Here is an 18006-nt window from a genome sequence, read left to right as displayed (position 1 = left end):
CGTCTCCAATGCATGAAAGTGAAAAGTGAAAGTGAAGTTGCTCAGTCGTGTCCAACTCTTAGCAACCCCATGGACTGCAGCCCAGCAGGCTCCTCCATCTATGGGATTTTCCAGGCAAGAGTACTGGAGTGGAGTGCCATTGCCTTCTCTGATGGTTTGATAGTAGCATGTCTTTAACACTTCTCTAACACTTAAGTCTCCCTTTCCATGAGAAGGTCCCACTCAGAGGCTTCAGCAGGCAACAATATCTAGCTAGAGCTTAATAATATTTTGCTCTAATTATTTATATGTTCTTCTAGTACATGACATGTGATACTGGTTTTCATTTATAGTAGTAATATAAAATAGGGCGTATTGGTTAAGCTGAGGATCCCTAGTGTCATGCCATCCAGATTCAGCTACTTTCTGGCTGTTTGACTTTGGACAAGTTAATTAGCCCTCAGTTTCCTTAATTGTAAAAATAAGTTTAATGGTGTCATCTACCACATAAGATTGTGAATTCAAAGAAGTATTGGATGTCATTCACTTGAACAATATTTAAAATATCCTACTGTATAGCACAGGGAATAATACTCAGTATTTCATAATAACCTATAAGGGAAAAGAGCCTGAAAAAAATAGATGTATTTACGTATAACTGAATCACTTTGCTGTATCCTTGGAACTAGCACAACATTGTAAATCAACTGTACTTCCACACAAAATCTATACTGTTGCTCAATAAATGTTAGTTGTGATGGAGTTTAAACAAAAATGAGCTGATTTAAATCAGAATTTCTCATCGTTGGTACTGCTGACCTTGTGAGAGGCTGTGCTGTTTTGTGAAGTGTTTAGTAGTACCCCTGCCCTCTAGCCACTAGGGGCCAGTAGCACCCAGTTCTGACAAACAAAAATGTCTCCAGACATTGCCAAATGTTCCCCGGGGGGCAAAATCACCCCTGGTTGAGAACCACTGATTTAAGATAAAATATTAGGTGAAAACCAGATTTAGATATAACAAATATCTAAGTATGGAGTGGGAAAAAATGAATTGAAAAACATTGATCTAAGAGTGCTATTTGAATTTAATTCTAAAAATCAGAAATTACTATTCCTATTTGCAAGTTTATGACTATGTTCTAAGTTTTCTATCAAAGCTAAAAGTATTCAAACAACTTAGAAGGGGCTGAACTAGTAAGTACATGAAATTCATCTTTATTTTTCTTTGACCTCCTTTTCTTCTACTTTCTTTTCCACAGTGTCACCCAAACCCCCCCTCTACAGACATACCCAGGAACTACCTGGACAACATCCTTCATCCAGAATTCTTGTACCCCTCCCTCCCAATCAGGGATACCCTTGCCTTCCCCCACGGCCCTATTCCCTGCTTTTTTAAAAAAATATTTTTGTTGATGTGGAGTTTTTAAAGTTTTTATTGATTTTTTTTTTACAGTATTGCTTCTGTTTTATGTTTTGGTTTTTTGGCTGAGAAGCATGTGGGATCGTAGTTCCTCAACCAGGGATCGAACTTGCATCCTCAGCAGTGGAAACACAGAGTCTTAACCACCCGACTGCCACGAAAGTCCCAGCAGACGTATTTTAACTGTTTTCATTACCCTCCTACTTATATCTCTTTTAAGAATAAAATTATATCGTGCAATACTAGAGTAACTTATCTTCTGGGAAGAAAATAAAGAACATAATAATCTTGTTTGTTAGAATGTGGTATAGTGTAAAGAGAATTAGCTTTGGGGTGAGAAATCCACCCCAGACCTTTGGACTTAAGATCTTGCTCTATGCTACTAGCTTTGGGACTGGGTCATGTCACGCAATTTCACTATATCTTAGTTTCCCAGTTTAATAAATGAGATTACTATTTTTCTTATAGATTGTGAGGATAAATGCACAGTAGAAATGTAACTGTCATTATAAATACATAGAAGTGCTTGCTTTTTTTTCTCCTTTATGGCTGAGGTTCCCAGTGTAGTGCTTTAAAGAAAATGATCTCCATTTTTTTTTTTCATTTTCCTTCTGGTCTTGATGTGTTCACATCTAAAAAGTTGTCTATATCAACATTAGGAAGAAAAAGTCCATCTGTAAAAGCATTATCTGTTGGGCAGTAAAATAAGGGTTAGGGAGAGCCTGTGGAAGACAGATGAATTTGGGAGCATAACCATGAATTCTTATGAACTGAATCAGATCATGATTCCTATTACAGCTGCTGTATGTGTGTGGTTCTGTTGCTGGAGCCAAATTGAAACCGAGCCATTTTTAGAGAGCCATTCCCTGAGCAGGACCTGTCAGCCACCAGGTGCAGGGTTCTTTTGTTGGATCACTTCCATTATGGGAAGAGTAGCACTTTGTTCTCAATGGGATAGGCCCTCTATATAGTATGTAGATTGTCCTTCTCTGCACATAAAGTTTATGCCCAAACCACCATGCATGGATTTCTGGAGGGGCTTATCCACTTTCACGGTATTCCATACACCATCACTTCTGATGAAGAAGGTCTTTGTGTAGAAATGAAGTGTGGCACTGGGACTATACTCATCAAATTCACCTGTCTTACCCTGCCCCCCTCCCTTCCTAAAGCCACTGGTTTGACAGAATGGTGTACTGTCAAGTGGCATATGGCATAGCTTGCGCAGCTGAGGCAGTGTCTGTCCTCCAGGGTGCAGTATATGCCCTAAATTAGATAATAATGTAGGTGGTGTACTTTCTCCTATAGCCAGGATTTACAGGTCTGGGGATTTAGGAGGTGAAAATGGGAGTTGCTTTTTTCATTATTATCCCTCATGATTTACTAGCAAACTTTTCTTTCTGTCCGTGTGACTTTTGGTTTAGTATAGAGGCCTTGGAGTAGGAAATACTCCAGTATCCTTACCTGGAGAATCCCTTGGACAGAGAAGCCTGGCAGACCACAGTCCATAGGGTTGCACAGTCGGACACAACTGAAGCATCTTAGCACATAGAGATCTTAGTTCCAAAGGAAGGAATGCTTGCTTCCACTAGAGGTCACAACCATGGTTCCGTGAAGCTGGAAATTGGGACTGCCATCTGACCACTTTGGGCTCCTCATACCAATGAATCAACAGGCAAAACAGGTGATTACTGTACCTATTGTGGTGATCGATCCTGACTACCAAGGGGAAATCAGGTTTCCACTGCATAATGGGGATAAGGGAGAATATGTCTGAATTGTGGGAGGTCTCCCAAAGTGCTCTTGTTACTCCCATATCCTGAGATTTCTGGCAAGGAAAAAACTACCACCCAGAGTGGGCAGCAGAAATGAAGGTTTGGGTCACCCTACCAGACAAGAAACCAGGGCAGCAGGACTCTGGAATTAATACTAATAATAAATATCAGCTACAACCATGTGACTAGGAGTAAAAGTGAGGTGTATAACAGTTATAAGCATGAAACTGAGAAAATTGCTCTAGCCACATCAGTGATTACATAAACCTCCCCAATGCTTCAGAGTATTCACCTTCTATTTGAGTCTATTCTGGAAGTTCTATTTCAGAATGAAAAGAACTTTTTAAAGTTACCCCTAAGCACATTCAGTTCAGTTCAGTTCAGCTCAGTTCAGTCGCTCAGTCGTGTCCGACTCTTTGCGACCCCATGAATTGCAGCACTCCAGGCCTTCCTGTCCATCACCAACTCCCGGAGTTCACCCAAACTCATGTCCATCGAGTCGATGATGCCATCCAGCCATCTCATCCTCTGTCGTCCTCTTCTCCTCCTGCCCCCAATCCCTCCCCACATCAAAGTCTTTTCCAATGAGTCAACTCTTCGCATGAGGTGGCCAAAGTATTGGAGTTTCAGCTTCAGCATCAGTCCTTCCAATGAACACCCAGAACTGATCTCCTTTAAGATGGACTGGTTGGATCTCCTTGCAGTCCAAGGGACTCTCAAGAGTCTTCTCCAACACCGCAGTTCAAAAGCATCAATTCTTCGGTGCTCAGCTTTCTTTAATCCAACTCTCACATCCATACATGACCACTGGAAAACCATAGCCTTGACTAGATGGACCTTTGTTGGCAAAGTAATGTCTCTGCTTTTTAATATGCTACCTAGGTTGTGTCATAACTTTCCTTCCAAGGAATAAGCGTCTTTTAATTTCATGGCTGTAATCACCATCTGCAGTGACTTTGGAGCCCAGAAAAATAAAGTCTGACACTGTTTCCACTGTTTCCCCATCTATTTCCCATGAAGTGATGGGACCAGATGCCATGATCTTAGTTTTCTGAAAGTTGAGTTTTAAGCCAACTTTTTCACTCTCTTTCACTTTCATCAAGAGGGTCTTTAGTTCTTCTCTTTATGTCATATGGGTCGTATCATCTGCATATCTGAGGTTATTGATATTTCTCCGGGCAATCTTGATTCCAGCTTGTGCTTCATCCAGCCCAGTGTTTCTCATGATGTACTCTGCATATAGGTTAAATAAGCAGGGTGGCAACATACAGCCTTGACGTACTCCTTTTCCTATTTGGAACCAGTCTGTTGTTCCATGTCCAGTTCTAACTGTTGCTTCCTGACCTGCATATAGATTTCTCAAGAGATAGGTCAGGTGGTCTGGTATTCCCATCTCTTTCAGAATTTTCCACAGTTTATTGTGATCCACACAGTCAAAGGCTTTGGCATAGTCAATAAAGCAGAAATAGATGTTTTTCTGGAACTCTCTTGCTATTTCCATGATCCAGAGGATGCTGGCAATTTGATATCTAGTTCCTCTGCCTTTTCTAAAACCAGCTTAAACATCTGGAAGTTCATGGTTCACATATTGCTGAAGCCTGGCTTAGAGAATTTTGAGCATTACTTTACTAGCGTGTGAGATGAGTGCAATTGTGCGGTGGTTTGAGCATTTTTGGCATTGCTTTTCTTTGGGATTGGAATGAAAACTGACCTTTTCCAGTCCTGTGGCCACTGCTGAGTTTTCCAAATTTGTTGGCATATTGAGTGCAGTACTTTCACAGCATTATCTTTCAGGATTTGAAATAGCTCAACTGGAATTCTATCACCTCCACTAGCTTTGTTCATAGTGATGCTTTCCAAGGCCTACTTGACTTCACATTCCAGGAAGTCTGGACCTAGGTGACTGATCACACCATAATATTAAATAAACCAACTAAATGTTTTCCACTGAAGGTTTGATTCAATAGTTTAACATCTTCAAAATTAGCACACTAAATCACAACTGAGGCAGTGTCAGCTTACTAAGGTGCCTTGTGGATATACCTAAGCGGTATTTATACTTTAGTTATTTATTCACTGATATAGTTCTCAGGCTAGCCTACACTTTCTATATAAGCATTTTATTTTTTCTTTGTACATCCAGTGCCCAGCTAATGTCCAGGTCCTAGAAATACTTGACCTGGGAAAATATGTATATGTGGCTGTTCGAATGAGAGTGAACGTGGCATGTGTGGAAATTAGTAATTCTTAAGTGACTAAAAATTAATGACTTAATAAACATCCTTATAATCATTTAAGAAAGATGTAATGAAAAGAAGTTTGGGATCAGAAAGATGGGAGTTTGCCAGCTTTGCAACATGTTAATTATTAAGCACCTCATTTAACCTGAGTCTCAGTTTCCTCTTTTGCAAAATGAGATAACATCTTAACATCTTGCAGCATCGTCATAATGAGAATGCTAATTCTTAGGTAGGAGTCCAGGACCCTCAAGGAGGAGAAAAGGACAAACTTTTTTTACCTGCATGGCTTTGTCTTAGTCAATATAACAATGTATCTTGCTCCAGGACAGAGGACATGTTTCTCCTTAAGGAGAACCTTTTGACTAATCTTGTTAAGATGTATCTTGTAGGAGTGTGTCTGGTAAGACCTTTCTATTGTTCTATTCTTGTTAATTTCAGATGTCTGTTGCGGCACTGGTAAAAGTATATAAGGCCTTGATAAGACTAGTAAGGGGGGCACGCTCCATCCCCCTTCTGATGTCTGTATCAGAAGCTTTCCCTGTCCCTTTTTTGCTACACAAAATCTCTTGAGTGATCGAGCCTGGTCCCTGGTCCTGAAGCTAAATCTTCGGAGATCACAAATCCGGCATTGTTCACCGTAAATTATCATCTTGGGGGCTTGTCCGGGATCTTCAGGACAAGGTAAGAACACTCAGAGCTGTAGCCTCTCTGCTTTCTCAGTATACATGTTTTCTGCTTTATTTTACTAACTCTACGGTGTACCTGTGTGTGTGAGTGATTGAAAGCCTACGGGCCGAAATGTGTGGACTGAACTTTGGTTTCTTGGTCAGCTTTTCCCGGTCTCTTTGATCATTCTGTAACTGCCTGGGGAAGTAGAACTGCTAACCTAATCTGTCAGATTATAGACTTTCGAGGGACTTGTAATCCATGCCGTTACTGTGTACTTTTACCTAGACCCCAAGCTTGGTAGTCATGGGGAACCTAGACTTGCTAGGAGCACATTTGGGAATGAGCTGGAACTCTAGCTCCAGCAGCATCTCTATTGGCTTCTTCCATACAAGGCCAGAGTCCCAAAAGGGAGTGCTTGTCGTAGCTGTGCCCCAAACTTTATGGATGGAAGTGCTGCCAGCAACCTAAGCACACAGGTTCATTCAGAATCCCAGATTGGAAGTACAGGGTGCTTCTTCCTTTGGTAGTGCTAGCTCTTATCAGACTAGATAAAGCTCTCCAGTGGCTTAACTGATGTGTCAATGATGGCTTCTGCTGCAGTCAGGACTGTGCTCAGGAATGTAGCTTATTCTTATCAATAAGAAGTAGAGATAATTTACACACCTGACACAGCGTTTAGCTCAGAGTAGGTTCCCAATAAAAGGTAGTTCTATTATTATTTACTGTATATATCCAGGAGTAATTAAACAAGTCTTTGTGTAAATCATTAAAATTTCTGAATTAACATATTGAGTTTACTAGAATTATTTAGAAAACAGAAAACAACTTATGACATTCTCCCTATACAGGGTCTTTACCACTTTCTCTAGTTGTGTGAGCTCAAAGATCCAGCACAGCCAAAAAACAAATAAGATAAAATTGGTACCCCAATACCTATCCTACTCATGTTACAGAATTCTTAGATGAATCAAATATACAAATGAATGTTGTAAACTGTAAATGTTAAACAAATTGCTGATTTTTATATCTTCCATCTGAGTGCTTCGGCTATCATTTGACTTTTTTGTCATTGTACGATTTAAAGATGGATTTTTATGTCCTTGGAATAATTTCTATTCCTTGTCTATTATCGTAAGAAAAATCAAAGCTAAAACTTGCCGCTTACTTAAAAAGATATCATGAGCCCAGTGACCTAGTATTTGCTACAGATTCATAAAATTCTCATCCTAATAGATATTGAAATAGCCAAAAGAAGTTTTAAAGGCAAAGTGTTATGAATTGTTCTGTTCTCATCACCATAGTTCTGGTCACTGAAAGCAGAAACTGAAGAAAACTTAGAAACTTCAAAACAGTGGCATATTTCATCAGGCACCGAATATGCCATTGACTCTCCTTAGAAATTTAGGACATGAGCTTTATAGGAACATTGACTTTGTGTGTTTATGAGGTGAGTCTGTTATTTGGGGTTTTAAATGTGGGTTCACAGCTAATAGTTCCTAAATTTAGCTGCGTATCAGAATCACCCAGAAATCCACCCCAGGTCTATTGTGACAAAATTATGAGTCCTAGAAACAGTATTTTGAACAAACTCTCCACTTTTAGTGCTCTTCCCTTTGCTAGTGGTTCTGTACTTCTCAGGGTTCTCAATGTCAGGATGAAATCTATCTGATATGTCATAAACATCCTAGTGTGACTTAATTTAATGTGCCATTTCTTCAGAAATGCTAATGGTGGAATTTGGGCCTCTATTATCGCTTGGGGTGGGGGTGGTTGATGGAGGAGAAACTTTGCTTCCTGGCTCCCCCAAATGACATTACCTAGGGAAAGCTTCCTTTTATTACCTTCCCATAAAAATCAGCCCTACATATAAATTATGCATCACTAAACAGAGTTAAATTTCAGGAAGAGAAAATGTAAAGTCAATGGAAAATCTGGAGAGCACCTGGAATATTGACTAGGAAGTCCCTACAAAGCTTGCTGGCTTTTTTTTTTTTTTTTAATGAAAGCAAATGTATATGACCTTTCTTAGGAACTAATGAATTGTTCTCATGGTAACTTAACATGGGCTGGATCCATACTTAGCAAGGATGTTGTAAGGGATTCAAACATTAGGTTAGAATCTCTCAATAACAACATAGCAAAAATTACTCTTTTGGTTTGGTATTTCCCCAATTAGTGACAAGTAGGATTAAAGCCTTTACTGTTTTTTTTTGGGGGGGGAGGCGCTGGTCTGCTATATGCAGAATCTTAGTTTCCCTTACCACCAGGGATTGAACCTGAGCCCTCTGCACTGGAAGCTCAGAGTCTTAACCACTGAATCCCCAGGGAAGTCTCTAAAGCTTTTTTTTTTTTTAGTTTTGGTTGCACTAGGTCTTCATGGCTGCACACAGGCTTTCTCTAGTTGCAGCAAGTGAGGGCCACTCTTTGTTGCATTGCATTGGCTTCTTATTGTGGTGGCTTCTCTTGTCGTGGAGCACAGGCTCTAGGTGTGGGCTCAGTAGTGACTCGAAAGTACATTAATAAATATCTCTGAAATTAATGACTGTCAGAACAGATCACTCACTCCTTACTAAGATATGAGGTCAGATTCATGGTCAAACTTCAAGATAACTGTCACCAATAGAAATTGTAATGAGTAGAAAAGATTGTGGGGGGTGCTATTGAAATATGGTTCAGGCAGGGAAGGGAGGCTCAAGAGGAAAGGGACATACATATATATGTATGACTGACTGAATTATGACTGATTCGCATTGTTGTATGGCAAAAACCAATATAAAATCATAAATAAATTTTCCACCAACTAAAAAAAAAGAAGAAAATACAGTCCAATGTACAAATTCTGAATGGAGAGCAGGCCTAGGAGTTCACAAAGATGTCTGGAAGTTGTAAGAACAGAACAAGAATGGAGTTGGTGGAAGTACAACTACTTTATTGAATTTTTCCAGGGATAGTTATTGTGATAGCTTAGACTTCCATCCCAAGTTTTATTTGAAGAAAAATACCTGGAAAGCAGGTACCATGGATTAGTTAATCCTTTTTTCTCCTTAAAATCTTGAGATTAACTTGTGATTATAATGTTAAATGGAATAATTTTATGTAAATGAAATATAATAAGTGATCATTATAAAATTATATACTAGGTGAATTATTTCACATGCAACCTTGCAAATGATAATAGTATTGTATTTGCTCAAATGACTTCAATATAAATTAGTACTATGTTTGTACTTAGGGCAGACTCTAGTGTTTGTTATAAATGGAGCCTACAAATAGAATCAAATTTGAAATATATATGAAGATTATTTTATTTTTTAGATTTTGGAATATTTTATTTGAAATAGTAAATAATGCTTCAGATAAAGATATACAACTTCTAAAAATATCCTTTCAGTATTTTGTTTGGCTTTTAAATGGAAAAATATATACATATGGTAAACAAATTAATCACATATATACAATAAAAAACTTCTTCCTCTCATCCTATACCCACAATTTCTCTCCAGATGTTACTATTGTTAACAATTTCCAGAAATGCACTCAACATTTTCTTTACAAGAACAAGCTTAGACATGTGTGTGTATTTGTGTACAAACAGATGTGAGTGCATATAAATACACATATTCTAAATAGAAATGGTAATATACTCTTCTGAACATGGTTTTTATTCTTCAGTATACATAGAGATCATGCCATATCAGCACATATAGATCCACTTCATTCTTTTTAATGGTTGTATAGTATTTCATTTTAATGACTAGACCTAATTTCTTAAATCATTTGTTTAAGTTGATGGTTAACTTTTATTCTTCCATTTTTATGATAGACAATGTTTCAGTGGATATTTCTGCACATATCTTGGCTTAAAGATTATTTTAAAATACAGGTTTATATTTTTACTAGAAAAATATCCTATCAAATGTCCAATTTACTATTAACTTTTTCATTTTTGTTACCTTTTTGTCAAATATAAATGTTACTTATAAAACCAGCATTATATCTCTTAACCCACACACGTGTACACACATACACATACACACACACATATATTATACAGATACAGATGGACATGTAGGTAGACAGATTATCAGGATTTTATAACATAGACTTTTGTTTTAAGTGTAGAGGGGAAAGCAGACTAAATGTAACGTATAAGAAACACATAATTCTGGAATTCTCTGGCGGTCCAGTGGTTAGGACTCTGCACTTTCACTGCCAAGGGCCTGTGTTTGATCCCTGGTCAAGGAACTCAGATTCCATAATCTCCGGTGTAGCCAATAGGTACTTCCAAGTCCCCTGGACTGGAGGAGATCAAACCAGTCAATCCTAAAGAAAGTCAATCCTAAATATTCATTGGAAAGACTGATGCTGAAGCTCCAATACTTTAGCCACCTGATGCGAAGAGCTGACTTACTGGAAAAGACCTCGATCCTGGGAAAGATAGAAGGCAGGAGGAGAAGGGATGACAGAGGATGAGATGGTTGGATGGCATCACCAACTCAACGGACATGAGTTTGAACAAACATTGGGAGAGGGTGAAAGACAGTGAAGCTGGTGTCCTGCAGTCCATCAGGTCACAGAATTGGACACGACTGAGCGATGGACAAAAACAAAAGATCTTTTTACAGTAATGAGTCTCAATCCTCTGATGTCCTTCAGACCATCAGGGTATATATATCTGCCATAGACCCTAGAATATGCTTGAGCAGTTATCTTAGAGCTTAGCCTTCAGCTTGGTATTTTCTAATTTGATAGAATTTATCTAGAAGAAAATTTTATTTTCCTGGGAAGGAAGCTGTTTTAAATCCTTAGATACATTATTAACAAATATTGAGGTGACTATAGGCCAGTTACAGAGAAAGCAATGACACCCCACTCTAGTACTCTTGCCTAGAAAATCCCATGGATGGAGGAGCCTGGTAGGCTGCAGTCCATGGGGTCCCTAAGGGTCAGACACGACTGAGCGACTTCACTTTCACTTTTCACTTTCATGCATTGGAGAAGGAAATGGCAACCCACTCCAGTGTTCTTGCCTTGAGAATCCCAGGGATGGGGGAGCCTGGTGGGCTGCCATCTATGGGGTCGCAAAGAGTCGGACATGACTGAAGTGACTTAGCAGTAGCAGCATATGCCAGTTATATGTCAGTTAACCTATAAATAAATACTGAGGTGGGATCAGAGGAAAGAAGCAGAATTAAAATACATTTCCTTTAAATAATGCCTAAGAAAATAATAGCAGAGACATTACTTTGCCGACCAAGGTCCGTCCAGTCAAGGCTATGGTTTTTCCTGTGGTCATGTATGGATGTGAGAGTTGGACTGTGAAGAAGGCTGAGCACTGAAGAATTGATGCTTTCGAACTGTGGTGTTAGAGAAGACTCTTGAGAGTCCCTTGGACTGCAAGGAGATCCAACCAGTCCATTCTGAAGGAGATCAGCCCTGGGATTTCTTTGGAAGGAATGATGTTAAAGCTGAAACTCCAGTACTTTGGCCACCTCATGTGAAGAGTTGACTCATTGGAAAAGACTGATGCTGGGAAGGATTGGGGGCAGGAGGAGAAGGGGACGACAGAGGATGAGATGGCTGGATGGCATCACTGACTCAATGGACGTGAGTCTGAGTGAACTCCGGGAGTTGGTGATGGACAGGGAGGCCTGGTGTGCTGTGATTCATGGGGTCGCAAAGAGTCAGACACGACTGAGCGACTGAACTGAACTGAAGAAAATAATAATAGTTGCCACTTATTTTTTTCTAAGTGCCAGGTAACTCACAACTCTGTACAGGAGTTAGTTAACATTATCTGTATCTTTTAATTCAGGAAAACAAAGCTCAGAGAGATTAATGACCAATGTTACACTGCTAGACAGTGATATAGCCAGAACTTTATCAGACTCTCTGACCCTGAAGTCTTGTTTTTCCTAATTAAATTATTGTTAAAGAGGGGAAAAAATTATTCTTCCAAATAGCATAGTAGAGTCACCTTTCTTTCAAATGCCTCTTTTCCCCAGTGTCCTTTGATCCTTGTGACACTAGAGCTCATTTATCTATTGTGCTTCCTTTTCCTTTTGCTCTCAGTTTAGAAACACAGTCTTCAGACATTTCACAGCAGGTGGAAAACTTGTCAAAAATCCCATGTATAGCAGAATTACCAAATTTAAAAGTGATGAAACACTGCACAGACCATCACAGCAAGGGTACACAAGAAATTGCGAACACATCTGAGGAGAACTGGATGACTGGAGGACAGTGGTTAGAGGCAAACCTTACTTTCTATGCGTTTGTGGGTGTGTGAGAGGGGTCTATACACGTTTGTATATGTGTGTATATATCATCTTGTATGGCTTGAATTTTATTTAAACACTAAGTTCCTTTATTACCTATTTTAAAGAGATGATTATTCAGAATGAGAGCTATTAACAAAGGCTTCTCAGATATTCTGCATCCTGTGGTTGATGCTCAGAGCTTTGGCTCTGTTTGCACCCTAGCTTTGGCCCTTCTAGGAAAAGCTGGTTGACGTAACTACTACGCAGTTCCTGACCAATCCAAAGCACTACCACCTGATCTTTGTAAATATGGCCAGCAGATGCCATAGCCCATCATTCCACTTTCTAAATATCCTCGGTTCAGTTCAGTTCAGTCACTCAGTCTTGTCTGACTCTTTGCAACCCCATGGACCGCAGCATGCTAGGCCTCCCTGTCCATCACCAACTCCCAGAGTTTATCCAAACTCATGTCCATTGAGTCAGTGATGCCATCCAACCATCTCATCCTCTGTCATCCCCTTCTCCTCCTGCCTTCAATCTTTCCCAACATCAGGGTCTTGTCAAATGAGTCAGCTCTTCACATTACGTGGCCAAAGTATTGGAGTTTCAGCTTCAACATCAGTTCTTCCAATGAACACTCAGGACTGATCTCCTTTAGGATGGGCTGGTTGGCTCTCCTTGCAGTCCAAGGGACTCTCAAGAGTCTTCTCCAACACCACAGTTCAAAAGCATCAATTCTTCAGTGCTCAGCTTTCTTTATAGTCCAACTCTCACATCCATACATGACTACTGGAAGAACCATAGCCTTGACTAGATGGACCTTTGTTGGCAAAGTAATGTCTCTGCTTTTTAAAATGCTGTCTAGGTTGGAGAAGGAAATGGCAACCCACTCCAGTGTTCTTACCTGGAGAATCCCAGGGACTCCCATCTGTGGGGTCGCACAGAGTCGGACACGACTGAAGCAACTTAGCAGCAGCAACAGCTAGGTTGGTCAGTGTGAGTTTTACCCAGTAGCACCAACTCAGCATCCATAGAGAATTCAGCTTTTTGACATCCTTATATATGTTGGAGTAAATCAGTTCTTTGTGATAACTGTGTAGATATTATATTTTAACTCTGCTGTATGTCCTGACTTTTAAAAAAATAATTATTTTAATTGGAGGATAATTACTGTATAATATTGTGATGGTTTTTGCCATACATCAACATGAATCAGCCACAGTTATACATGTGTCCACCCATCCTGAAACCCTTCCCACCTCCCTCCTCACCCTATCCCTCTGAATTGTCTCAGAGCACCAATGTCCTGACTCTTTACCAAACTACATCCTAACTCTCTTCCTCTCTAGAGCCTGACTCTGGTCCTCACTACATCCTGATTCGTTACTTCTCTATGGCCTGACTCTTTACCTCACTTCATCCTGTCTCTTTTCCTCTCTGTGGCCTGACTCTGATCCTCACTACATCTTGACTCTGGCTTCCAGTCTTGTTAACTTAAAAATATTTGCCATGGGAAAAAATGGACTACTAATATAAAATAATCCTTTTTAAAAAAAATTACTATTTCATGACTGTATTTCATTTAAACAATGAATCAGTTATTCTCTTTCCCAGATACTTACATTTTAACAGGCTAATTTTAATAAGTGAAGAACCTGCAGTATTTGGAGGTTTATTGGTCTGTCATATGTCAATCATTATTATTATTTTTACTCTGTCACAGAATGATTATGCAAATGCAACTTATGGAAAAGATAAAAATCGGTTACCATGGTCTTATTGGTGACGGACAGGGAAGTCCTGGCATGCTGCAGTCCACGGGGTCACAAAGAGTCGGACATAACTGAGCGACCGAACTGAACTGATGGTCTTATTAATGTGAATATAAACCAAATGACAAAGCTAACCTAAGAAACATATCATTGCATCAAAAACAAATCTTTGAACTTGTGGATCCAGTGGATCAATTTTTCCTGTCAGATAAAAGAATGAAGCAGTGATAGTGGTGATAAAGTGCACCTTTGTCTTTCCTTGGAAATAACTGGTAGCTTCAATTCCCGAAGTTCTTTTGTATCTACTCAATGTAATAAACTTCCTTTAATCTTGGATGATGAATAGCACCTTAATCACAGGTTACACAAATGGGCACTGTTTCTTTATGGTACTTGACTTCAATTCCTTTTCCTTTTGCCACCCTAGGCTTATTGACATCCATGGTTCATGATTTTTTGTTTCTTTCAAATGCAAAGGCAGCTGTGGAGTGGGATCCTTTGAGATTAACTCAACTTCATTGCATATCAGAAGAAAAGTATGTTCACCTTTTGGAACTGAAGGGCACAGACAATAAAATGAGTCCCTTCATTTATTTGTTAGTAATCAAGAACAATTGTCCCCTTCTAGCTCCTTTCCCAGCTCCTAATAATGTGCTCTTTAGAGCCAAGAGGGCTTCTTTTGAAGACATTCCTACTGATGGGAGGCGGTTGTTTTTCTCATTCCTTTTCCTTACTTTTCCCCAAATTCAGAGTGTATCTTTCTACCAATTTAGACTAGTTCTACCTCTGAAATTCTTGAGAATTCAGAGAAGCAGGCTGACACCCTGTCAGTGCTGTGCTGTGCCGTGCTTAGTCACTCAGTTGTGTCCAACTCTTTGCAACCCCATGGACTATAGCCCACCAGGCTCCTTTGTCCTTGGGATTCTCCAGGCAAGAATAATGGAGTGGGTGGCCATTCACTTCTCCAGGGCATCTTCCTGACCCAAGGATCAAACCTGGGTTTCCTGCATTGCAGGCAGATTCTTTACCATCTAAGCCACCAGGGAAGCCCATTTGGTACCGTGAAAGTGAAAAGCGAAAGTGAAAGTCGCTCAGTGTCTGACTCTTTATGACCCCACGGACTACATAGTCCATGGAATTCTCCAGGCCAGAATACTGGAGTGGGTAACCTTTCCCTTCTTCAAGGGATCTTCCCAACCCAGGGACTGAACCCAGGTCTCCCGCATTGCAGACAGATTCTTTACCAGCTGAGCCACAAGGGAAGCCCATTTAGTACTGTAGTAAGTGCTAAATAACCATACTAGAAGAATATGTTCATATGCTTTATGATTAAATTATCATAGACAAGGTGCTGGTGCTCTCTCCTATTTAATCTCTGCATCTGAGCTTGGATGCCTCTCCTCCTTCACCTTTCTAGGACCCCACACACCAATTATGCCTACCTTCTTCTAGTTATGCAACTAAATTTTTATCACCAGACTCCCTTCCCATCATTATTTCAACATTACTCTCACTCAACTTAATCCAAACAAAGCAAAACATAGCCCACTTTTGACCTATATTTCCTTTGCTGCCTTGGGCCTCCCTAGTGGTTCAAACAATAAAGAATCTGCCTGCCAGTGCAGCGGACACAGGTTCGATCCCTGAACCAGGAAGATCCCACATGCTACAGAGTAACTAAGCCTATGCACCACAACTATGGAGCCTGTGCTCTAGAGCCTGGGAGCCACAACTACTGAGGCCACGTGCCACAACTGCTGAAGCCCGCGTGCCCTAGAGCCTGGGCTGAGCAACAAGAGAAGCCATGGCAGTGAGAAGCCAGCACACTGCAACTAGAGAGTGCCCTTGCTTGCTGTGAGATAAAGCCATGCAGCAATGAAGACTCAGCACAGCCAAAAATAAATAAAAAGAAGAAGGCAAGACTAAATATGAGCAGAATCCCTAACATGTCCACATACTGTGATTTGTAGTAGTGATAATCTGTCAAGAAGGGCTAACCCATTTTCTTTCTTGAATGAGAGATCTAAGAAAAAACAATCTCTAGGATTCCTAATACTCCAGGTCCATAAAGCCAAGCCAGACTTTTTTCTGTTCACTTTTGCTTTTGGTGAGGAAAGGGTTTTCTAGGAAATACTGAACTTCCCCCTAAAAGTAGGCCAGAGTAAACAACTCAAACTTTAAATGCAATAATCTGGAAACTTTACATCTACTATTAAAAACAAGACAAAACAAAAACAAAAACAAAAAAACAAGATATCAGGGCCAAAATGGAGTCACTTATGCTAAGCCTCACATTTTCTGTTTTCCCAGAAATAGAATCTTAAATGAGTCAGTCAGGAATTACCTTGTCCCCACTAGGGATATAATCTTCCTGATAGACCCCAACTACTGGCTAAAAGAAAGAGACCTTGGCACAACCAATCCACTTTTTTGCAAGTATAATTTCTCTGTCCTGCCCTCTTCTGCCTAGAAAAGTCTTTCATTTTATACAGCTCCTGTACAAAAGGGAGCTCCTTTTTACCATCCAACCTGCTAGGTGGGATGCTGCCCAATTCATGAATTGTTAAATAAAGCCTGGAAGATCTTTAAATTATACTCTGTTGAATTTTGTTTTTTAATGCAACTAATCTGAATGTCATTTTTTCCTAAGAGCTAAGTTTAAGATGAATACTGAAAGGGTAATTGACATGATCTTTGGAGTTTGCTTTAAAATACTCCAGTTAAGGATAAAAAAAAAGGTTGGGAGTGGTGGTGAATTTCTGAAAGTCTAGAAATGTATCACCCTTTTGAGATTTTCCACAACAAAGTTTAAAATTTTTAGCTTTTTCTATTTTTCACTCTCTGATTTTTTTTTTTTTTTCCCTGCTAAAACCTGAGACACTTGCCTGGGAAATTACATGGATAGAGGAGCCTGGTGGTCCATGGCATGTCAAGAGTCGGATAGGCCTTAGCAACTAAACATCATGGATTTGTCAGTTTCTGTTATGTGAGTACTGTAAGAGGCTAAATAATTAGAAGCATTATTTTTTATTAAAAAAAAAAAACTTGAGGGGGTTCTGGCCACAGGAAAACAGCACAAGCAGTCCTTCGCAAACCTCTTGCTTGTCTATTCGTGAATACACTGAATCCTCGGGGGACCCTCTGATCTGTTACACACACTTCACTGGAAAGCAGAGCGTTCCTATGAAACCTGTTGGAAGCCAAAATGGCATAAAGGGAGCAAGCAATTACCCCAGCACATGTCTTGCTAAGGCGATAAAGCACAGACGCTCAAAGACGCAGTTCAAAGCTATGGCAGGGAGATGTTGAGTAGTTTCCCAAGAGAAAGCGTGGTGATGCAACCTCAGCCTCTTATCAAGGCTGCTGCAAAACAAACGCTGTTATTTTCAATTTTTCTCTTTTCACATAAAAGTTAAAAAAAAAAAAAATCACAGCTTTCTGCTAACAAAAATAGGTACCGTGGGTCTTCCATAAAAGCTAAGTGGCCTGGAGTGAATTTTCCAACACCGGAAGAATATCTATATGTTATTAGCATATAACTATCTACAGATTTCATTATAACTAATAAAGTTGGCTTTCCGCACATAACCTATGCTGGGCGGGGGGTAGGGGGAGCGTTATTAAATGTCCGCCGGCATCATCAATTATAACCAGAGAATCACAATTTCCTCCAGAAGCGGCGCTTTGGCACCTCACCTCACAAGGCGGGAGAAAGCGCCCGATTTCGGGCGTCTCCAGGGGGCAGCCCTCTCAGAACCGGAAGTCCTCTTCACGCCTCAGTTTCCACAAAGTGAGACAACCGCCGGCGGGTCTGACCGGTCCCCGGCCCCTCCCTACCCGCGTGCAGCCACGCCCCGAGGGCGGAGACCGGGCGGAGCCGCGAGCTCTCCT

The 18006-nt window shown here is 40.2% G+C and overlaps 1 protein-coding gene across 3 annotated transcripts in view; it reads right to left on the bottom strand.

The window, feature by feature from the left end:
- Positions 1 to 17960, bottom strand: part of MOB1B (MOB kinase activator 1B) — a 93071-nt gene extending 75111 nt beyond the window's left edge. For all 3 annotated transcript variants that reach the window (XM_060417180.1, XM_042251496.2, XM_042251499.2), the window contains exon 1: positions 17812 to 17960. The gene's annotated coding sequence lies outside the window, so the exon portion shown is untranslated. The remainder of the gene's footprint in view (positions 1 to 17811) is intronic.
- Positions 17961 to 18006: the final 46 nt, after the last annotated feature.

Source organism: Ovis aries, chromosome 6 (genome assembly GCF_016772045.2).
Source record: "Ovis aries strain OAR_USU_Benz2616 breed Rambouillet chromosome 6, ARS-UI_Ramb_v3.0, whole genome shotgun sequence".
NCBI lineage: Eukaryota > Metazoa > Chordata > Mammalia > Artiodactyla > Bovidae > Ovis > Ovis aries.
Note: the sequence above shows the minus strand (reverse complement) of the source record. Positions and strands in the feature narration are given on the sequence as shown.